Consider the following 23,772-nt stretch of genomic DNA (forward strand, 5'->3'; position numbering starts at 1 on the left):
TCTCTCCAGGAAAAACATCAGGGACAGACTGATATTCTGCAAAAGGTACAGCGATTGGACTGCTGAGGACAGGGGTAAAGTCATTTTCTCTGATGAATCCCCTTTCCGATTGTTTGGGGCATCCGGAAAAAAAGCTTGTCCGGAGAAAACAAGGTGAGCGCTACCATCAGTCCTGTGTCATGTCAACAGTAAAGCATCCTGAGACCATTCATGTGTGGGGTTGCTTCTCACAAGGGAATGGGCTTACTCAGTTTTGCCTCAGAACACAGCCATGAATAAAGAATAGTACCAACATAACCTCTGAGAGCAACTGCTCCCAACCATCCAGGAACAGTTTGGTGACAAACAATGCATTTACCAGCATGATGGAGCACCATACCATAAGGCAAAAGTGATAACTAAGTGGCTCAGGAAACAACTTTGATATTTTGGGTCCATGGCCAGGAAACTTTACTTTAATAAAATATTTCAGTTGTGTATATTACATTTGTTTAATTTCATTACTTTATTTACTTCCAAGTCACTATCTCAGACATTATTGGACTCTCAAGTGGAGCAGCGGTCTCAGGACCTGAATCTCGGTGCGAGAGGCGTCACTACAGACACCCTGGTTCGAATCCAGGCTGTATCACAACAGCCGTGATTGGGAGTCCCATAGGGAGGAGCAAAATTGGCCCAGCATCGTCCGGTTTTGGCCGGTGTCGGCCGCCATTGTAAATAAGAATTTGTCTTTAACTGACTTGCCTAGTAAAATAAAGGTTACTTTTAAAATAAATTTAAAAAAATCTCATCTCTATAGAGCTGCAGCCTATGCTGTCTGACAAAATCATAAAGTAAATAAGGCAGATTTTTAGGACTGCTGAATACCAACTATCAAGCACATTGATCCTGATTTTTCTGGTAGATACCTGGTTAAAACCTCTTAGAGCAAGCTGACACGCTAGCGTCTCACCTAGCCAACAGGAAATGTAAATGCGCAACACCAAAAGCTAATAGCACTCGTTAAAACTCTAACTTTCATTAAAACACACATGCAGGGTACTCAATTAAAGCTACACTCGTTGTGAATCTAGCCAACAAGTCAGATTTTTAAAATGCTTTTCGGCGAAAGCATGAGAAGCTATTATCTGATAGCATGCAACACCCCGAAATACCTGAAGGGGACGTAAACAAAAGAATTAGCGTAGCCGGCGCTACACAAAATGCAGAAATAAAATATAAAACATTCATTACCTTTGACGAGCTTCTTTGTTGGCACTCCTATATGTCCCATAAACATCACAATTGGGTCTTTTTTTCGATTAAATCGGTCCATGTATACCCAAAATGTCCATTTATGAAGACTGTGTGATCCAGGAAAAAAACACCGTTTCAAAACGCAACGTCATTTTTTAAAATTAAAAAAGTTGCCTATAAACTTTGACAAAACACTTCAAACTACTTTTGTAATCCAACTTTAGGTATTAGTAAACGTTAATAATCGATCGAATTCATCACGGGGCGATCTGTATTCAATAGCAACAGGTCTTGAAATGATGGTCGATATTCTCTGTACCAAAACTTCCTTTGTTGTGCCATGATGACAGGAAGTGCCTTCTTCATTGCACCAAGGAATAACTTCACCCCAATTGCCAAGACTGGCGACATTGTGTGTAAGCTGTAGGAATTGTCAACTGGGAGCTATCTATTTTCCCTTGCCATAGACAATACAGGCAACTGGCGCATTGATATATTTTCATTTTTTTTGGGATCAGTTTTCCTTGGGGTTTTGCCCGCAACACACGTTCTCTTATAGTCACAGCCATGATTTAACCAGTTTTATAAAACTTCCGAGTGTTTTCTATCCACACATACTAATCATATGCATATACTATATTCCTGGCATGAGTAGCAGGACGTTGAAATGTTGCGCGATTTTTAACAAAAAGTTGAAAAAAGTAGCCCGAACTCTAATTAAGCAACTGCTCTCTATCCCTCTCGATATCAAATTTTTCGGTCTCTTCTCTCCCTCTCTGTGTCTGCACTACACCACGCGTAAAATAAACCCCACACAGACCGGACAAGTAAGAGCACAATGGATTATGCGCATTGTAGTAAATTACAATGTTTTCTGTGCTAAACTATGTAGAATATTGGCCTGTTGGAAACTCCCTACATCATTGCACAGTTCCGGTTTGAATGGATTTCTCTCTAGAAAAACTGTGAATTTAACTCACAACAAAATGTACAAAATGAAATTCAAATATTTTAACCGACGTTGTTCAATATGTTGTTTAAAAAACAAAAAATTGCACAGGACTAAAACACCCTGGCTTATGACAAATATGATTAAATTAGGTTGTTTGACTCTTTATAGATCTACACTTGGTGGTGAATGAATACATATCCCCCTTACAGTAGGAGGACTTCTCTCTGGTGCCCCATTGGTAAGAAAAACAAGGTCTAATAGCAGACACTGCATCCCCTGTAGCTTTAGTTTATCTTAGCTGTCCTAACTGCCTGAGGAACAGGAGCTGAGAAATGAGTCCCTTTTGCATCCCTTTGATATTTTAAGTGGAAATTGTGCACCAATATTTAATTTGAAAAGCCCTATATTTAATTTAAGTGCCCTTTAATGTAGACCACATGGAGAATTCAATAATTCAGCATTTTCACATGTCCCTCCAACAACAGTGTCAGTTCAAGGAAGACTCTAGCCCACTTAATCCCAAACGTCTCCAAATTTCTAATAATTTTGTTGCTTTGACAAAAAGTAAAGTCTGACGATTATGTTATTTATTTAATGTGATTAGTGACACATTTACATTTGTCCCTCATGTTAAGGTCAGCCCTATGACGTGAACTGAGCACTCGTTTTAATATGGTGAAACAATTCCTTTAAAAAAAATATATATATATAGAACATCTTATCATAGACTAAAAGCAGGTGAGCTGGTTCTACTCTTTCTAGCAATTGTCTGGAGTTTGTGGTAGAAAACAGAGGGTCGTTGTGTAACACATCAACCCTGTTAACCATAGATTGTGGCTCCCCCCTCTCCCCACCACAGGTTTTATGACTTTACAACAGGTCATAAATACCTAGTAGAAACTGCCATGCAGTTTTGAAAGAGAGTCAACCAGAACAAAGAGCTTCGCTTAGTTCAAAACTCCTAATCCTCAAAATGGGAGAACTAAACAATATTTATATTTTTGAGAATGTGAGAATGGTCCGTGGACACTTAAGGGACAGTCATGACGAGTGCATTTCATTTGGTGATCCCATGACGGACAGGAAACACAAAACTGTATCTCTTAACCTCTTGATGCTATGGGGGCGCTATTTCATTTTTGGATGAAAAACGTTCCCGTTTTAAACAAGATATTTTGTCACAAAAAGATGCTCGACTATGCATATAATTGATAGCTTTCGAAAGAAAACACTCTGACGTGTCCAGAACTACAAAGATATTTTCTGTGCGTGCCCTAGAACGTGAGCTTCAGGCAAAACCAAGATGAGACGGCACCCAGGAAATGAGCAGGATTTTTGAGGCTCTGTTTTCCATTGTCTCCTTATATGGCTGTGAATGCGAGAGGAGTAAGTCTGCCCTTTCTGTCGTTTCCCCAAGGTGTCTGCAGCATTGTGACGTATTTGTAGGCATATCATTGGAAGATTGACCATAAGAGACCACATTTACCAGGTGTCCGCCCGGTGTCCTGCGCCGAAATTGGTGCGCAAAAGTCAGCTGCAAGTATTTTTCCATGGAATTTAGAGAAGAATGCAAGCTTCCACGAACGATATATCAATGAAGAGATATGTGAAAAAACACCTTGAGGATTGATTCCAAATGTTTGCCATGTTTCGGTCGATATTATGGAGTTAATTCGGAAAAAGTTTGACGTTGTAGGTGACTGAATTTTCGGTTCGTTTCGGTAGCCAAATGCGATGTACAAAACGGAACGATTTCTCCTACACACAGACGCTTTCAGGAAAAACTGCGCATTTGGTATGTAACAGAGTCTCCTCATTGAAAACATCCGAAGCTCTTCAAAGGTAAATTATTTTATTTATTTGGTTATCTGGTTTTTGTGAAAATGTTGCGTGCTAAATGCTACTCAAAATGCTAAGCTAGCTTAGCATACTCTTACACAAATTAGTCAATTTCTATGGTTCAAAAGCATATTTTGAAAATCTGAGATGACAGTGTTGTTAAGAAAAGGCTAAGCTTGAGAGCAGGCGCATTATTTTCATTTTATTTGCGATTTTCAGAAATCGTTAACGTTGCGTTATGCTAATGAGCCTGAGGCTTTAGTCACGATCACGGATCCGGGATGGGGAGTTTCAACAGGTTAACCTCTTACATCTATGGGGGCGCTATTTCATTATTGGATAAAAAAACATGCCCGTTTTAAGCTCAATATTTTGTCACAAAAAGATGCTCAACTATGCATATAATTGACAGCTTTGGAAAGAACACTGACGTTTCCAAAACTGCAAAGATATTGTCTGTGAGTGCCCCAGAACTGATGCTACAGGCGAAACCAAGATGAAACTTCAACCAGGAAATGAGCAGGATTTTTGAGGCTCAGTTTTTCATTGTCTCCTTATATGGCTGTGAATGCGCCAGGAATGAGCCTGTCCGATCTATCGTTTCCCCAAGGTGTCTGCAGCATTGTGACGTATTTGTAGGCATATCATTGGAAGATTGACCATAAGAGACTACATTTGCCAGGTGTCCGCCCGGTGTCCTCCGTCGAAATTGGTGCGTCATCTTCAACTGCACGTCTTTTTCCAAGCGATTCAGTGGAGAAAGTAGACATCCACGAACGATATATCAATGAAGAGATATGTGAAAAACACCCTGAGTCTTGATTCTAAACAGAGTATGCCGTGTTTCAGTCGATATTATGGAGTTAATTTGGAAAACAGTTCGCCGTTTTGATGACTGAATTTTAATTTTTTTTTGGTACCCAAACGTGATGTACAAAACGGAGCGATTTCTCCTACACAAAGAATCTTTCAGGAAAAACTGAACATGTGCTATGTAACTGAGAGTCTCCTCATTGAAAACATCCGAAGTTCTTCAAAGGTAAATGATTTTATTTGAATCCTTTTCTGGTTTTTGTGCAAATGTTGCCCGCTAAATGCTACGCTAGCTATCAATACTCTTACACAAATGCTTGTTTTGCTATGGTTCAAAAGCATATTTTGAAAATCTGAGATGACAGTGTTGTTAAGAAAAGGCTAAGCTTGAGAGCTAGCACATTCATTTCATTTCATTTTTCGATTTTCATAAATAGTTAACGTTACGTTATGCTAATGAGCTTGAGGCTATAACTGGATACAGGTTTTTTTTCATAGCCAAACGTGAACAAAACGGAGCGATTTGTCCTACACAAATAATATTTTTTGAAAAACTGAACATTTGCTATCTAACTGAGAGTCTCCTCATTGAAAACATCTGAAGTTCTTCAAAGGTAAATGATTTTATTTGAATGATTTTCTTGTTTTTGTGAAAATGTTTCTGGCTGAATTCTAGGCTTATAGCTATGCTAGCTATCAATACTCTTACACAAATGCTTGTTTAGCTATGGTTGAAAAGCATATTTTGAAAATCTGAGATGACAGTGTTAAAATTCTAAGCTTGAGTTCAAATATATTTATTTCATTTCATTTGCGATTTTCATGAATAGTTATGAGCTTGAGGCTATAAATAGGATCCCGGATCCGGGATTGCTCGATGCAAGAAGTTAAAAAGTGTACATTTCCCAACTGTCAGGTTTACACCTAAATATTGTGAAACATATGTAATTAAACATGAATCTATTTGTGAAAAGATGTAATGTGATGTTAACCTTCTAAATGAGAGTATGGATTTTCTTATAAAGTTTAACTAGTCAGTGGCCACACCCCCGTGAGCCCAGACATCACATTGGGCATCATAGAACCGCCCCTGCTTTCAGAGTATAAAACAACATCCTACAAAATATACATTAAGTCAGAGAACGCTGGGACAGGGCTCCTATGTTGAAATGGCAAATTTCTATAGGCCATCGGAGACCATACAACTGTAGTTTTGGCTACACGGCTGAAAATTGTTAACATTTCTAGCACAGGCGTTCTGCTAGCAGAACCCCTCAACAACATTCCGCTGAAAAGGTAGCGCGCAAAATTCATTTTTTTCTCCGAAATATGTAACTTTCACACATTAAGTCCAACACAGCAAATGAAAGATAAACTTCTTGTTAATCTACCCATCGTGTCCAATCTCAAAAAGGCTTTACAGCGAAAGCACAACATATGATTATGTTAGGTCAGAGCCAAGTCACAAAAACACACAGCCATTTTTCAAGAACAGATAGGAGTCACAAAAAGCAGAAATATAGATAAAATTAATTTTATCTTCGTCAGATGACACTCATAGGACATCGTGTTACACAATACATACATGTTTTGTTCGATAATGTGCATATTTAGTCATGTTTCGATTCCAAAACATCTGGTGATTTTGCAGATAGCCACATCAAATCCCAGAAAAACTCATAAAAAACATTGATAAAAACATACAAGTGTTATTCACAGAATTAAAGATATACTTCTCCTTAATGCAACTGCTGAGTCAGATTTTTTTTTTACTTGACGGAAAAAGCATAATCTGAGTACGGCGCTCAGAGCCCAATTCAGCCAAAGAAATATCCGCCATGTTGGAGTCAACAGAAGTTAGAAATAACATTATAAATATTCACTTACCTTTGATGATCTTCATCAGAATGCACTCCCAGGAATCCCAGTTCGACAAAAAATGACTGATTTGTTCCATGAAGTCATTCATTTATGTCCAAATAGCCACTTGTTGTTAGCGTGTTCAGCCCAGTAATCCATCTTCATGAGGCGCGAACACAACGTCCAGACAAACTCGAAAAGTTCCGTTACAGGTCGTAGAAACATGTCAAACGATGTATAGAATAAATTTTTAGGATGTTTTTAACATAAAACTTCAATAATGTTCCAAGCGGATCAGAAAAGTCAGAAAAGTAATCAAATTAATCGTTTACCTTTGATGATCTTCGGATGTTTTCACTCACGAGACTCCCAGTTACACAATAAATGTTCCTTTTGTTCCATAAAGATTATTTTTATATCAAAAATACCTCCATTTGTTTGGCGCGTTATGTTCAGAAATCCATAGGAAAGAGCGGTCACGACAATGCAGACAAATTCCAAATAGTTTCCGCAATGTCCACAGAAACATGTCAAATGTTTTTTTAAATCAATCATCAGGTTGTTTAAAAAATATATAATCAATAATATATCAACCGCAATGGTCTTGTTCAGTAGGAGAGGGAACGGCAATGACTGCCCAAACTCTGTTGCGCAAGCAAAACTCATGTGATGCGATGTAATCATTCTGGCTCATTTTTCAAAATAAAAGCCTGAAACTATGTCTGAAGACTGTTGACACCTTGAGGAAGCGATAGGAAAGGGAATCTGGTTCATATCCCTTTAATCCAGCAAGAGGGTATGGAACATGGAGTTTTCAAAATAGAAGCCACTTCCTGTTTTCATTTTCCTCAGGGTTTCGCTTGCAATATCAGTTCTGTTATACTCACAGACAATATTTTGACAGTTTTGGAAACTTTTGTGTTTTCTATCCAATACTAATAATAATATGCATATATTAGCAACTAAGACTGAGGAGCTGGCCGTTTACAATGGGCACCTTTTCATCCAAGCTACTCAATACTGCCCCTGCAGCCATAAGAAGTTTTTTAAAAAGACAGCTCGGTACAGTCGGCATGTCAAAACTTCTTACAAAAACAAGTAGTGTTGATGGCAATCTCTCTTCCACTTTGAGCCATGAAAGATTGACATGCATATCATTAGTGTTAGCTCTCCGTGTACTTTTAAGGGCCAGCCGTGCTGCCCTGTTCTGAGCCAACTGCAATTTTCACCTGACCGCACAACTGAACAGTAGTCTAGGTGCGACAAAACTACGGCCTGTAGGACCTGCCTTGTTGATAGCGTTGTTAAGAAGGCAAAGCAGCACTTCATTATGGACAGACTTCTCCCCATCTTAGCTAATGATGTATCAATATGTTTTGACCATGACAGTTTACAATCCAGGGTTACTCCAAGCAGTTTAGTCACCTCAACATGCTCAATTTCAACACTAAAAGCATTCATTATGAGATGTAGTTCAGGTAAAAGATTTGTCCCAAATCCAATGCTTTTAGTCATCTGCATACATACTCTTTACTCAAAGCCAGTGACATGTCTTTAGTAAAGATTGAAAAATGTAAGGGGCCTAAACAGCTACCCTGTGGAATTCCTGATCCTACCTGGATTATGTTGGAGAGGCTTCCATTAAAGAACACCCTCTGTGTTGTTAGACAAGTAACTCTCTATCCACAATATAGCAGGAGGTGTAAAGCCATAACACATACGTTTTTCCAGCAACAGAATATGATCGTTAATGTCAAAAGCCGCACTGAAGTTTTTAAAAAACAGCCTCCACAATCTTATCAATTTTTTTCAGCCAATCATCAGTTATTTGTGTAAGAGCTGTGCTTGTTGAATGTCCTTCCCTATAAGCGTGCTGAAAGTTTGTCAATTTGTTTACTGTAAAATAACATTGCATCTGGTCCCCCTCCAAAAATCTGAAGTTTATTAAGGGTTGGTAACAGGCTGATTAGTCGGCTATTTGAGCCAGTAAAGGGGGATTTACTATTCTTGGGTAGCGGAATGACTTTTGCTTCCATCCAGGCCGGAGGGTACACACTTTCTAGTAGGCTTAAATTGAAGATGTGGCACATAGGAGTGGCAATATCATCCTCTATTAGTAATTTTAAATCCAGATTGTCAGACCCCAGTGGCTTGTCATTGTTGATAGACAACAATAATGTTTTCACCTCTTCCACACTCACTTTATGGAATTCAAAGATACAATGCTCATTTTAATTTTTTTGTCAGATATACTTGCATGTATAGTGTCAGCATTTGTTGCTGGCATATCATGCCTAAATTTGCTAATCTTGCCAATGAAAAAGTCATTAATGTAGCAATATCAGTGGGTTTTATGATAAATGAGCCATCTTATTCAATGAATGATCGAGCCGAGTTTGCTTTTTCCACAAAATTTCATATAAGGCACTCTAAAGCGTTTTACTATCATTCTTTATATAATTTATTTTTGTTTCATAGTATTGTTGATTTTTATTTAGTTTAGTCTCATGATTTCTTGATTTGCAGTACGTTTGCCAATCAGTTGGGCTGCCAGACTTATTTGCCATACCTTTGGCCTCATCCCTCTCAACCACACAATTTTCAATTCCTCATCGATCCAAGGGGATTTGACAGTATTTACATTAATTCTTTATGGGTGCATGCTTATTAGTAACTGGAATAAACAATTTTAGAAATGTGTCAAGTCTGGTTGCTCCTCAATACACTCCACAGACCAGCAAATATTCTTTACGTCATCAACATTCACGACAAAACTTCTTGTGTGACCTCAACAAGCTTCCATTCCCCCTGTCACAAGGGAATTTATGTCTGATTTAAGAAGAAATCGTCAACCCCTTTACTGTCAACTCTTACTTTATTTGCACCTTGATAATCACTTTTTTTTACCTCTTGATTTGGGAAAACATGCATTTTTACAAAGTGCTCTTCATGTTAAAATTAAGTTTAAGTTAAATTTTAAGTTACACTTGTCAAAAGGCACTGAATTGATGGAACAACCCATCTGTGAACATGTTTTTTTGTGCCTGCCTAGTTAAATTAAATAATTATTTTTTTTAACTGTCAGAAGAAGGCCCACACAGAAAGCAAACACTCACTGTCGGTCTAAGTCTTTTCAACTGCGAAAGTAGCTGTCTGAACCCAACCTTAAACAACCCAGAGCCATAGAACTGACAAGAGAGATGCACAAAAGAAAGAAAAAATGATGCACAATGGCATGAGGGAAAGATCGAAGACAAAAATAGAAAGAGGATGTGTCATTTTTAGACGCGAGGCCCCTCCCTCCACCCACGTTTCGCTGCTGTTGTGTGGGCGTCAGGACAGCATGCAAATATTTTTACACTTTCACACTCCTCTACTTACACTCTCTGTCTAGAGAAAACTCTCACACTCAGGCTATAGTCCCATAGCGCCCATAGAGTATTCTAAGGTAACTATAATATAAGGTGAATGACAATTTGAAAAGAGAGAGGGAGTTGTATGAAAAATGTAATGACTCACCATACAACTCAACAACTGAGCAAAGACATCCCATCAATTTCAACTAAAATCCAAAACATCAGGAACTTAGTAGTTGAAGCAACGCCATGAAAGGCAGGGAAAGACCAATTCAAATTCCCTCCACAAAGCTTCCCTCGTATAGCAGAATCCCAGTGCTGCCATCACTATTGGTGCGTTGAGTGTAACCGGGCAGCATATCAGTGGATATTTGTAACCTCTGTGACTATGATAAACTATGCAAATGAAGTATAACCCGTTGGGCGCTCCCCTGCACAAACACAGACTCAAGGGAGAGTCAACAGGTGGGAGCTCCGTTTAAGTGTGTTCAAAAAAAGGGCAACAGGTTGCTGGATGTCAGGGGTCTTCCAGTGGTAAACAGACCTCCCAAACACCTCCATTCAGACCCAGAGTTGGTTTACAGTTGACAAAAGCCTCCCATGTGTTCCCACTCTGCCTAGGCCAGTACACTGCATGCCATTATGCAAAAATAGTGTTGTACTGTAGGGAGAGATACTCTTCTATGACCTTAACACCACCATCTAGTGGTCAGAACCTGGTAATACCAACTCTGAACATGGACAAAAAACAATCCCCAAATTCGATGAGAATACATTACATTGGATAAAGAAACAACACTCCAGGCTGCAGCTCCAACCTACTTGTCAGACATTTGAGAGCTGAAAATCAGGAGTCTGTATTTATATTCTTATACCATTATGCAAACCAAATTTTAAATGTGTACTGTTTTGTTTACTTGTAATGGCACGTTTCAAATGTCACTTTATATACACAAAGGTGTCTTCCTATAACTGATACTGCATACTTATTGGGTTGGGATTAGAGTATCGTGCAATTTAAAAAATGCAGACAAAATTATTTTGTTCGACGTGGTGGGATGTTTTTGTGTCTGTAAACTTCATTGTGCGAGAAATGGCAGTGGAAGTTCCTTTGTGCGCATATATTGAAATCATAACCATCATGTCACGCGACAATATGGTGTGTGGTCCTCCCACTACAACTCGAGACACCATGCAGTTTATTAAGTTACGGATTAAATAAGTTATGTTTCATAGGGTGGTGAAAGTGCATGGTGATGAGCTTGATGCTCCGTTCCAATAAATATTGATTGTCTTTTCTGGTGATATGACAATCAATGCTTAACTACCGTTTGGCAGATAAAAATATTATTGCTCTTATCCACAATAGTCTCAAAATGTAGACTTACTTGCCTACCCTGTGTATCTGCAAGCTGTTTTTCTAGGGTGCACGTGCCTTTCTATTCTGGTTTGAGACAGTTTGCACTGTTCTGTGAAGGGAGTACTACACAATCTTCAATTTCTTGGCTACTTCTTGCATGGAATAGCCTTCATTTCTCAGAACAAGAATAGACTGACGAGTTTCAGAAGAAAGTTATTTGTTTCTGGACATTTTGAGCCTGTAATCGAACCCACAAATGCCGATGCTCCAGATAATCAACTAGTCTAAAGAAGTTGTATTGCTTCTTTAATTAGCACAACAGTTTTCAGCTGTGCTAACATATTTGCAAAAGGGTTTTCTAATGATCAATTAGCCTTTTAAAATTATAAACTTGGATTAGCTAACACAACACAGGAGTAATGGTTGCTGATAATGGGCCTCTGTTCGCCTAGGTAGATATTCCATGATTTTTTATAAAATGAGCCATTTCCAGCTACAATAGTCATTTACAACATTAACAATGCTGACACTGTATTTCGGATCAATTTGATGTTATTTTAAATGGACAAAAAAACAAGGACATTTCTAAACTTTTGACTGGTAGTGCATTTCAAACGTGAGCTTGTCTGAGGTGTTGGACTCGGCGACAGTTGCTATCCATTGGCACGCTGCGATTGGTTGCCCAAAATTCTGGGGCGGGACTTAGCAAAGAGTCAATAGAATTGGCTACAAATCAGTGGGAAATCATAGTCAACACAAACCACAGTTTGGTTCTCAACTTTGGACAGCACACTATGTTAAAGTATAGTAAAGAAAATAAAAGTAGAGTATAGTGCAATACAGTACTAGAGTTGAATACACGATAAAGGTACTATACTCTACTTTGATGTCCAAACTTGTAAAACTGAAGACATCAAAACTATGAAATAACAAATATGGAATCATGCAGTAATCACATTTTTTTTAACAATTCAAAATGTATTTTATATTTGAGATTCTTCAAATAGCCACCCTTTGCCTTGATGACAGCTTTGCACACTCTTTGCATTCTCTCAACCTGCTTAATGAGGTAGTCACCTGGGAATGCATTTCAATTAACAGGTGTGCCTTGTTAAAAGTTAATTTGTGGAATTTCTTTCCATCTTAATGCGTTTTAAAGTAACTGATTGGCTCAGACATGAACTTTGAAAGTTTCTTCAATTGCAGTCACACAAACCATCAAGCGCTATGAAGAAACTGGCTCTCATGAGTACCACCACATGAAAAGAAGACCCAGAGTTACCTCTGCTGCAGAGGATAAGTTCATTTGAGTTACCAGCCTCAGAGATATCAGCCCAAATAAATGTTTCACAGAGTTCAAGTAACAGACACATCTCAACATCAACTGTTCAGAAGAGTCAATCAGGCCTTCATGGTCGAATTTCTGCAAAGAAACCACTACTAAAGGACACCAATAATAAGAAGAGACTTGCATGGGCCAAGAAACACGAGCAATGGACATTAGACCAGTTAAAATTTCTCCATTGGTCTGGAGTCCAAATTGGACATTTATGGTTCCAACCGCTGTCTTTGTGAGACGCGATGTGGGTGAACGGATGATCTCCGCATGCGTATTTCCCACCATAAAGCACGGAGGTGGTATTATGGCATGGTGGTGCTTTGTTGGTGACACTGTCCGATTTATTTAGAATTCAAGGCACACTAAACCAGAAAGGCTACCACAGCATTCTGCAGCGATACGCCATCCCATCTGGTTTGCGCTTCTTCTTTTTCAACAGGACAATGACCCTACACACCTCCAGGCTGTGTAAGGGCTATTTGACCAAGAAGGACAGTGATTAAGTGCTGCATCAGATGACCTGGCCTCCACAAATCACCCGACCTCAACCAAATTGAGATGGTTTGGACTGCAGATTGAAGGAACTCGGGGCTCCCAAAAGTGTGGCTACTTTGAAGAATCTTGAATATAAAATGAATTTTTATTTGTTTAACACTTTCTTGGTTACTACATGATTTCATGTGTTATTATATGGTTTTGATGGCTTCACTACTTTCTACAATGTAGAAAATAGTACAAATAAAGAAAAAGAATGTGTAGCTGTGTCCAAACTTTTGACTGGTAATGTATATCTGACCAAATTATGAAAGACAAGCATTGTAATTTTGAATTCCGTAATGTGAGTGGGGAAGAGGTGAAAAAAATATTGTTATATAGCAATAATGACAAGCAACCAGGGTCTGAAAAGTTGGATGGAAAACTACTGAGGATAATAGCAGACAATATTGTCACTCCTATTTTCCACATTTTCAATTTAAGCCCACTAGAAAGTGTGCTTAGGCCCCTTACTTCCTTAAATGAGTAAAGCCAGTGTGTATATGTATACAGATGACTAAACACTATACATGTTAACTACTACAGCGACTGAAATGACTGCAACACTTAATAAAGAGCTGCAGTTCGTTTCAGAATGGGTGGCAAGGAATGCAGACAAATTCCAAATAGTATCCGTAATGTCCACAGAAACATGTCAAACGTTTCTTATAATCAATCCTCAGGTTGTTTTTAAAATATATAAACCGGCACTGTCTCTTTTTCAGTGGGAGAGAGAGAGTCAATGGCTGCCCCACTCATGCAAACACCCAGGTATCCATGACGCGATGTTATCCTTCTCGCTAATTTTTCAAAATAAAAGCCTGAAACTATGTCTAAAGACTGTTGACACCTTGAGGAAGCGATAGGAAAAGGAATCTGGTTGATATCCCTTTAAAATGGGGCAATGGGAGGCTATGGAACATGAAGTTTTCAAAATAGAAGCCACTTCCTGGTTTGATTTTCCTCAGGTTTTCACCTGCAATATCAGTTCTGTTATACTCACAGTTTTGACAGTTTTGGAATCTTTAGAGTATTTTCTATCATAATCTGTCAATTATATGCATATTCTAGCATATGGGCCTGAGAAATAGGCCGTTCACTTTGGGAACGTTATTTTTCCAAACATAAAAATAGTGCCCCCTAGCTGAAAGAGGTTAACCTCTAACATTAACAGAAATACCTTGTTTAAATATGTATTCAGACCCTTTGCTCAGAGACTCGAAATTGAGCTCAGGTGCATCCTGTTTCCATTGATCACCCTTAAGATGTTTCCACAACTTGCAGTCCACATGTGATAAAATAAAATGATTGGACATGATTTGGAAAGAAAAACCACTGTCTATATAAGGTCCCACAGTTGACCGTGCATGTCAGAGCAAAAACCAAGCCATGAGGTCAAAGGAATGGTCTGTGGAGCTTGAAGACAAGATTGTGTCGACACACAGATCTGGGTAAGGGTACTAAAACATTTCTGTAGCATTGAAGGACCCTAAGAACACAGTGATCTCCATCATTCTTAAAATTGAAGAAGCTTGGAATCACCTAGACTATTCCTAGAGCTGGCCGATTGGCCAAACTGAGCAATCGGGAGAGAAGGGCCTTGGTCAGGGAGGTGACCAAGAACCTGATCATCACTCTGACAGAGCTCTAGAGATACTCTAGAGTTCCTCTGTGGAGATGGAAGAACCTTCCAGAACAACCATGCAGTACACCACCAATCAGGCCTTTATGGTAGAGTGGCCAGATGGAAGCCACTCCTCAGTAAAAGGCACATGACAGCCCAAAAGGCACCTAAAGGAAACAGGATTCTCTGGTCTGATGAAACCAAGATTGGAACTCTTTGGCCTGAATGCCAAGATTCACATCTGGCAGAAACCTAGCACCATTCCTATGGTGAAGCGTGGTGGTGGATGCATCATGATGTTTTCAGCAGCAAGATTGAGGGAAAGATGAACAGAGCAAAGTACTGAGAGATCCTTGATGAAAACCTGCTCCAGAGAGCTCAGGGCCTCAGACTGGGGGGAAAGTTCACCTTCCAGCAGGACAACGACCCTAAGCACACAGCCAAGACAATGCAGGAGTGGCTTCGGGACAAGTCTCTGGCCCAGCCAGAGCCCAGACAAGAACCCAATCAAACATCTCTGGAGAAGCCTGAAAATAGCTGTGCAGCTACACTCCCCATCCATCCTGACAGAGCTTGATAGGATCTGCAGAGACAAATGGGAGAAACTCCCCAAATACAGGCATGCCAAGCTTGTAGCATCAAACCCAAGATAAAGTACTGAGTAAAGGGTCTGAATACTTATGTAAATGTAATGTGTTTTTTTTGTATTTGATCTTCAGGATTGGTGGGTCCCCTGCAGGACGGTTGAGTTAACATAGGCCATGCTATTAGCATGAGGTTGCAAGTAACAAGAACATTTCCCGGGACATATACATATATAATATTGGCAAAGTTTAAATTCTTGTTAATCTAACTAGACTGTCCAATTAACAGTAGCTATTACAGTGAATGAATGTCATGCTACTGTTTGAGGAGAGTGCACAGTTTTGAACATGAAAAGGTATGAATAAACAAATGAGGCACATTTGGGCAGTCTTGATTTTTTTTAAATAACAGAAATGGAATCTTTCATTGGATCAGTCTAAAACTTTGCACATACACTGCAGCTATCTGGCAGCCAACATGTAAATTGCACCTGGGCTGGAATAATACATTATGGCCTTTCTCTTGCATTTCAAAGTTGATGGTACAAAAAAATATACAAAAAAATAAGAGTTTTTTTCTTTGTATTATCATTTACCAGATCTAATGTGTTATATTCTCCTACATTCCTTTCACATTTCCCCAAACTTCAAAGTGTTCTTTCAAGTGGTACCAAGAAAATGCATATCCTTGCTTCAGGCATATATAGATTTGGGTATGTCATTTTAGGCGAAAATAGAAAAAAAAGGGGCCGATCCTTAAGAGATTATACATTTTCAAAAATTTCTAAATACCTGTTTTTGCTTTATCATTATGGGGTAATGTGTGTAGATTATTTCATAAATATTAGAACACGGCTATAACGTAACAAAATGTGGAAAAAGTCAAAGGGTCTGAATACTTTCCGAATGCACTGTACATGCACACACACACTCCAGCCTCTGACATTTCTCCTTCTAAAATTCCATTATTTTACTTTTTTTTTTTTTTCTGTGCATATATATATACACCTAACGATTTTTGCCATCCTTCTTTTTCCCCATTGCACAAGAATGTAAACCAAGAAAAATGAAACATGAAACTTTTGCCTGGCTGGAGTTTATGCACACAAATATTTTGCGCACGCTTATTTTACGCACACAATTGACACTAGACATGGGGTGGCAGGGTAGCCTAGTGGTTAGAGTGTTGGACTAGTAACCGGAATAAAATTAAAATAAAATATTAGGCTATATTACAACAACAAAAATATTTAAACAGACAGCTGCACGTATGTCAAATATATAGCATATTCTTATTTTAGCCTAGGCAGTTTCTGCCTATCGCATTTTGCGATGTCATGGCGATGTTAGCTTGCGAAACTGATGCGCAGAAACACGTAAATGGGTCAAACGGTCGTCTCGCGCCAAACTGCGCATGTCGTAAGATAAAGGCCCTCCTTCGATATGAAGTTGTTTCTGAATGAAATGAAAACGTGTCCGTTTGTCATCTTCCAGAGGCTGGAGTGTTCAACTACTTAAGACATAGGCTCGAATCAAGGTTGTGCCTTTAGATTTCTGAAAAATAACTGAGTAACAATTACTCTCCACGGACTTCTCAAACCTGGACTGCTTGGTCTGTTTCGCAAGCGTTCCCGAAAGTCTTACGATGTTGTGCCTCTGGGTTTAGAAACTCTGTGATTTGGCAGTCCGGAAGTGCAATTCAATTCACGGCATGTACAACAGTTCCAATACCGTTACAGTAGCAATATTATACCGTCTACTTTATACTGAGATTGGGCACCTCAACTATTGTAAAAAATAAACAGAGTGAGTGCCAAAGTCCGCCACTTTACATCATTAGCTTACAACTGCCATATTTCTTAATAGTTCCTAGAGCTTGGACATAATGCCATCATATTATTCACTAACCCGGTCATTCGAACGACTAAAAATACTTAGCGTGAAGTTACACCGTTTAGCACTACTTACCAGCTTGCTACGGTGTGGGTGCAGCAGCCATTTAACCCGTAGCGAAAGGGCTAGAAGTCCGCATTTCCTCGGCTGTGTCACGGTGTGTGTAGCGCAGATCTTGCAGCGATGCTTGAAGGCCAGCTGGGGGGGGCTTTCCCTACGCCTTGTCAAAAGAACTACGAAGCCATATTCAGAAGATTAGAACAACAAAAACATCATCTCGCGCTACACAAACATCCGCGCCGGCGCACCAGACATCAAGAGGATCCCGCCCCCTTTCGTCATCTCTCATTATCCTGGCTTAACAGGACATTTTACATAGATGGAACTTGTGACGCAAAAGTCCCAACTTTAAATATACTTACTATCTGGAAAACGAATCCATTTACACCGTTTAAAATGCACTACACAGAAATCGCTCCACCATTTCTTGGTTGCTAAAATTCTAATAGTTCACCTAATTCAGTTTGTTACAAAAAGCTTGTATATTGTAGAAAATCATTGTACCATCTAAACCGCTGTGAAATATATGTTCCATAATTGAAAATATTGCATTTATCTGTTTGAAGCTGGTGTACAAAACCAAAAGTAAAAGATGCAAAAAGGAAACTTAATCAAGGAATCATAGAAATAGCGCACATAGAACATATATATAACTTCTTAGACTTGCTTTCAATGAGAATGACATATCCATAATTCACATTTCTATGTGAATTGGATCACCCAAAAAAGTTACATATTGCAGCTTTATGCTAGACACCTCATTCAAACTTTAAAATGTGCAGAGCGGTCAGGACCAGTTTGTGCATACAACTTTTTGATACTGTATCTTTTAGACTTTTAAAACTTACATTTTTTGTCCATCTTCATTCTCTTTCACGGGATTTCTTTAACATTCTTAAGTTCCCATTGTGACATCAACTCCCTGACTCCCAACATTCCATTCACAGTGAACAATGCAAATTTGAACAAAGATACGCTACTCTGACCCCTTTCCCATCAATTTTAACAAAAAGTTAAAACATATGAAATCTTCCTCTACTTTCCAAACAATTAAAAATTTTACAACTTTAGACAAAAACTTAGAGGGTACGACATATTGGTCTACTTCTCTGCTATTCAAATCAGGAATCAGAACAAAGTTAGCTAATACCAATTAAAAAGACAGCTAAGTTACCACATTAACAACTTTTTGTCTCAACTTTTACAAACTGACATTTTTACCACTTTAGACAAAAACTTAGAGGGTATAACATATTGGTATACTTCTCAGCTATTTAAGGGTGTTTTCACATATAGTTATCTTCAAAAGAACCGATCTCAGTCCTCTTTAAAAAAAAGCAAAACAATTCAGTTCACTTTGTATTCACACTGCCCTTTCCATTGAGTGAGGAGTCAACTCTTTTGCCAGTTCACATCAACAATTTTTTGGACCAAGTCGTCTTTAAATTCACATTGCTATGTTTAGAAAGGAACCAATATCTTTTTCCTACATGCAATCTGGGTTTTTACAAAGTGCAGGACAAACCATTCAATCAGAATTCATTATTGGAAAGCTAGATATAACAACTTACATTTTGGAAGCTAATATACTGCATTTAGTTAAACTATGACATTTACAGTACTTTTGGAAAGTGTTCAGACCCCTTGACTTTTTTTCACATTTTGTTATTAACTATTCTAAACTATTCTTAAAATAAAAATCCTCATCAATCTACACACAATACCCCATAATGACAAAACAGGTTTTTAGAAAGGTCTGATGAAATCAAGATTGAACTCTTTGTCCTGAACGCCACGCATCACATCTGGAGGAATCCTGGCACCATCCCTACTGTGAAGCATCAAGCTAAGGTGGATGTTTTTCAACGGCAGGGACTGGGAGACTAGTCAGGATGGGGGGAAAGATGAACGGAGCAAAGTACAGAGAGATTCTTGATGAAAATCTGCTCCACAGTTGTCAGGACCTCAAACTGAGGCGAAGATTCACCTTCCAACAGGACAACAACACGAAGCGCACAGCAAAGACAATGCAGAAGTGGCTTCGGGACAAGTCTCTGAATGTCCTTGAGTTGCCCATCCAGAGTCCGGGCGTAAACCCTATCGAACATCTCTGGATAGACCTGAAAATAGCTGTGCAGTGACGCTCTCCATCCAACCAGACAGAGCTTGAGAGGATCTGCGGAGAAGAATGGGAAAACTCCCCAAATACAGGTGTGCCAAGCTTGTAGCGGCATACCCAAGAAGACTCGAGGCTGTAATCGCTGCCAAAGGTGCTTCAACAAAGTACTGAGTAAAGGGTCTGAATACTTATGTATATGTGATATTTCAGATTTTTAAATTGAGAGGCAAGGTAGCCTAGTGGTTAGAGCATTGGACTAGTGACCGCAAGGTTGCAAGTTCAAACTCCTGAGCTGACAAGGTACAAATCTGTCATTCTACCCCTGAACAGGCAGTTTAACCCACTGTTCCTAGGCAGTCATTGAAAATAATTATTTGTTCTGACTTGCCTAGTTAAATAACTGTAAAATATAAATTTGCAAAAATATCAAAACTTGTTTTTGCTTTGTCATTTTGCAGTATTGTGTGTAGATTGAATTTTAGAATAATAATAATAATAATGTCGGATCTTAACTTGATCACTCTTTTGTCGCTGAGAATATTTCTGATGCATTATGAAATTCAAATGAGCCTTGTGAGTGGCTGAAAATGAGCAGCACTCTTTCTCTCCATGCGGGGGCATTCGAGTCTTTGAGATCAGGGCTGTCAAAATAATGTTCTCTCTTGCTCACTCAAATGCTAGGCCGAGGTACTATTACTGCAACATTCAAATGTACAAAAATGTATCTGAAATGCAGCCGTACACAGAAACAATCGTTGTTTTATATAGCTTAACCCATTACAGTAAAAGCCCTGTCTATGTTCGACTAAGCTACATGGAATTGTTTTAAGGTCATACCAAGGATAATTTTTAATTGACAGCTTTGCACACTCTTGGCATTCTCTCAACCAACTTCACCTGGAGTGCTTTTCCAACAGTCTTGAAGGAGTTCTCACATATGCTGAGCATTTGTTGGCTGCTTATCCTTTACCCTGTAAAGTGTTTTTGAAATCTGACACAGCGGTTGCATTAAGGAGAAGTATATATTTAATTCTGTGAATAACACTTGTATCTTTTATCAATGTTTATTATGAGTATTTCTGTAAATTGATGTGGCTCTCTGCAAAATCCCCAGATGTTTTGGAAGCAAAACATTACTGAACATAACGCGCCAATGTAAACTGAGATTTTTGATATAAATATGCACTTTATCGAACAAAACATACATGTATTGTGTAACATGATGTCCTATGAGTGTCATCTGATGAAGATCATCAAAGGTTAGTGATTTATTTTATCTATATTTCTGCTTTTTATGACTCCTCACATTGGCTGGAAAAATGGCTGTGTGTGTTTTTGTGACTAGGCTCTGTCCTATAACATAATCATAATCATATGTTGTAGATTAAGAAGAAGTTTATCTTTCATTTGGTGTGTTGCACTTGTTCATGTATGAAAGTTACATATTTCCCAAAAATATTTTTGAATTTTGCGTGCCGCCTTTTCAGCGGAATGTTGTCGAGGGGTGCCGCTAGTGGAACCCCTAGCCTTAAGAAGTTTTAATAGTCTTTTATTAGCTGACTGATATAGCCGTCTGCAGCACAGGCAAAACTTTAGCTATGAATTTTTAAGTCAAATGTTGAGTAACTGATCAGCCATTGCCAACCTAGCTAGGTTTAATGTAGGACATGATAGCTAGCTCGCAGGAGATATCATCCTGCTTATCAGCTGTTTAATATGGAAGTCCAGAGAGGACATATGAATAAAAAAATTACTCCCTTGTCATGTCGATCACAATTTATGTACAGTATCTCATGATCACGAAATATATTTTTTTGTTGTCAATCACAATAATTTTCTCATGATCATGACATAACAAAAATGGTTTGTCAAGATTACAAGATAAAGTCTGTAAATAGGAGTGGATGTATTGATGATAGATTGACAGTGTGGCTGAGGATGGTGGATCAGCGCATACGTCTTTATTGATTGCTACACTAAGGGACGATACATTCCATGCTAGCATTATGCTTTCATTTGTGTTTGGAGCTTAATATCAATTAAGTTAGAATGTTAGCAAGCTAAATGTCCCTTACCTTGAGCTAAGAGCTCATGGGCCAATTAAGCTTTATTGGGACATTTAGGTCCTGAACAATGCCTGACAGGCAACACTGTCTCCCAAGCTGTGTGCCACCCGCAAGACCACAGCCAAACGCATGCAAGCAACAATGCAGCTAACTTGGCTAGTTTTGTGAGCGAGTTCATCTGCATGTAGTTTACATTAGGATGAAGTAGGCTTCCAATCTAAGATTGCATCATATCACCTTTCAATATTAGTTAGTCATTTAATATATGCACGGGTGTGATAGTTGTATAAATTAATCACAATGCATGCCTACTCATTAGAAAAAAACATCAGCAGCTCTAATGCAATATTAGCTTCACATTTAAACACCACTATTCTAGCTTTTAGTCATTGTTAACAGTCAGTAAAATAGGTTATTTAGCTATTTTAAAAAATCATGGCCTGTATGATATGCATGCAAGTTTACCTGTCGTGTCGATAACGATGGAGCAGCAGACCAGGCAATATGCCAGAGGAGGACTCTATACTGTAGGATAGTTATTCTGGTCAGTGTAAACTTCACTCATTAACAGGTACTCAAAAGATTGATTGTACTTGTTTATTTGTTATTCATGTCAGATATTTCCATTTTGGGATAGTTGTTCACTGAATTGATAGCACTAGTTGCTCATGCTGCTATAGTGACTCGATCATTAAAAAGGCTGCATGGTCAATCTGATTACTGGAGTGGCCAAACAGCATTTACTGGGATGCCGCCTCCACAGTAGTCAGAGCATTCTTACGTCTTGCTCTTCTGGGAGCAGTCATAGGCATCCAATAAAATGCATCCAATAAATTGCTCTGCACCGCACCACTCGTAGTGATTCTGGGCTAATCTGTATGGCCATCCAGTCAATTACAAGCAACTGGCTAAATGAAAAGACAAGACCTTACTTCTTCTGAGATGTTGGAGTCTGTTTCCCAGTGCTTGACATAGGAGGTCAGCCAAGATAGCATGAAGTAAAAATACTGCACCATTCTCCCACCTAAATCTCCATCCCAAATCCCCCCCAAGCACGCTAAGGTACAAATTGAAGAATAATGGTTGTATGGATGTCAATACATGTTCATATCATCGTCATCAATCAACTGCATTACGATTAAAAACTACTTTGACTACCACCACCAACTTCTGTATGCTAGCTATGCTACCAGGTTATACGAATTCTAAATGTTATGCAGCCAAATATATCAAAATCGGATTTTAGTAACCACATTGTGGGCCTGTTACAATACATCAATCATTAAGGATTTGACAAATATCCACTTTGTTAGATCAGATTTGTTGAATGTGCTCCAATCCATCGTCCTATCCCCCACAGTGTGATTTCTACAGCAGGATTAATACATGCTCTTCCGGCTTCGGAGACGTGCTCCGACCAGCTCCTGCCTATCATGTGTTCATAGGGAAGAACATGCATGTTTAGAATTGATAATTGATCGCATGGTGCAATAATGAATGCAATTAATTGATTATTGTATGTTATGATGGACACAGCTTTGTAGAACCAAACTCGAGAACTAATTGTTTGGGGGGGCTGCAGTTTGCAAACAATATTCTGCATATCTAGCCTTGTTTATCTTACCAATAAACATTCCATTAGGTTGTGCTGGATGTCATGCATTTCATATGCACGACCCTGCCTCACACAGGAAGCGGCGCAGGTCCTAATCCAGGCACTTGTCATCTCCCGTCTGGATTACTGCAACTCGCTGTTGGCTGGGCTCCCTGCCTGTGCCATTAAACCCCTACAACTCATCCAGAACGCCGCAGCCCGTCTGGTGTTCAACCTTCCCAAGTTCTCTCACGTCACCCCGCTCCTCCGCTCTCTCCACTGGCTTCCAGTTGAAGCTCGCATCCGCTACAAGACCATGGTGCTTGCCTACGGAGCTGTGAGGGGAACGGCACCGCAGTACCTCCAGGCTCTGATCAGGCCCTACACCCAAGCAAGGGCACTGCGTTCATCCACCTCTGGCCTGCTCGCCTCCCTACCATTGAGGAAGTACAGTTCCCGCTCAGCCCAGTCAAAACTGTTCGCTGCTCTGGCCCCCCAATGGTGGAACAAACTCCCTCACGACGCCAGGACAGCGGAGTCAAT

The 23,772-nt window shown here is 39.2% G+C and overlaps 1 protein-coding gene across 1 annotated transcript in view; it reads right to left on the reverse strand.

Annotated features, from left to right (window-relative positions):
• Positions 1–17,688, reverse strand: part of LOC135522516 (transcription factor HIVEP3-like) — a 70,274-nt gene extending 52,586 nt beyond the window's left edge. Inside the window, exon 1 of the mRNA XM_064948844.1 lies at positions 17,466–17,688. The gene's annotated coding sequence lies outside the window, so the exon portion shown is untranslated. The remainder of the gene's footprint in view (positions 1–17,465) is intronic.
• Between the last annotated feature and the right edge of the window lie 6,084 nt (positions 17,689–23,772).

Source organism: Oncorhynchus masou, chromosome 30 (genome assembly GCF_036934945.1).
Source record: "Oncorhynchus masou masou isolate Uvic2021 chromosome 30, UVic_Omas_1.1, whole genome shotgun sequence".
Taxonomy (NCBI): Eukaryota; Metazoa; Chordata; class Actinopteri; order Salmoniformes; family Salmonidae; genus Oncorhynchus; species Oncorhynchus masou.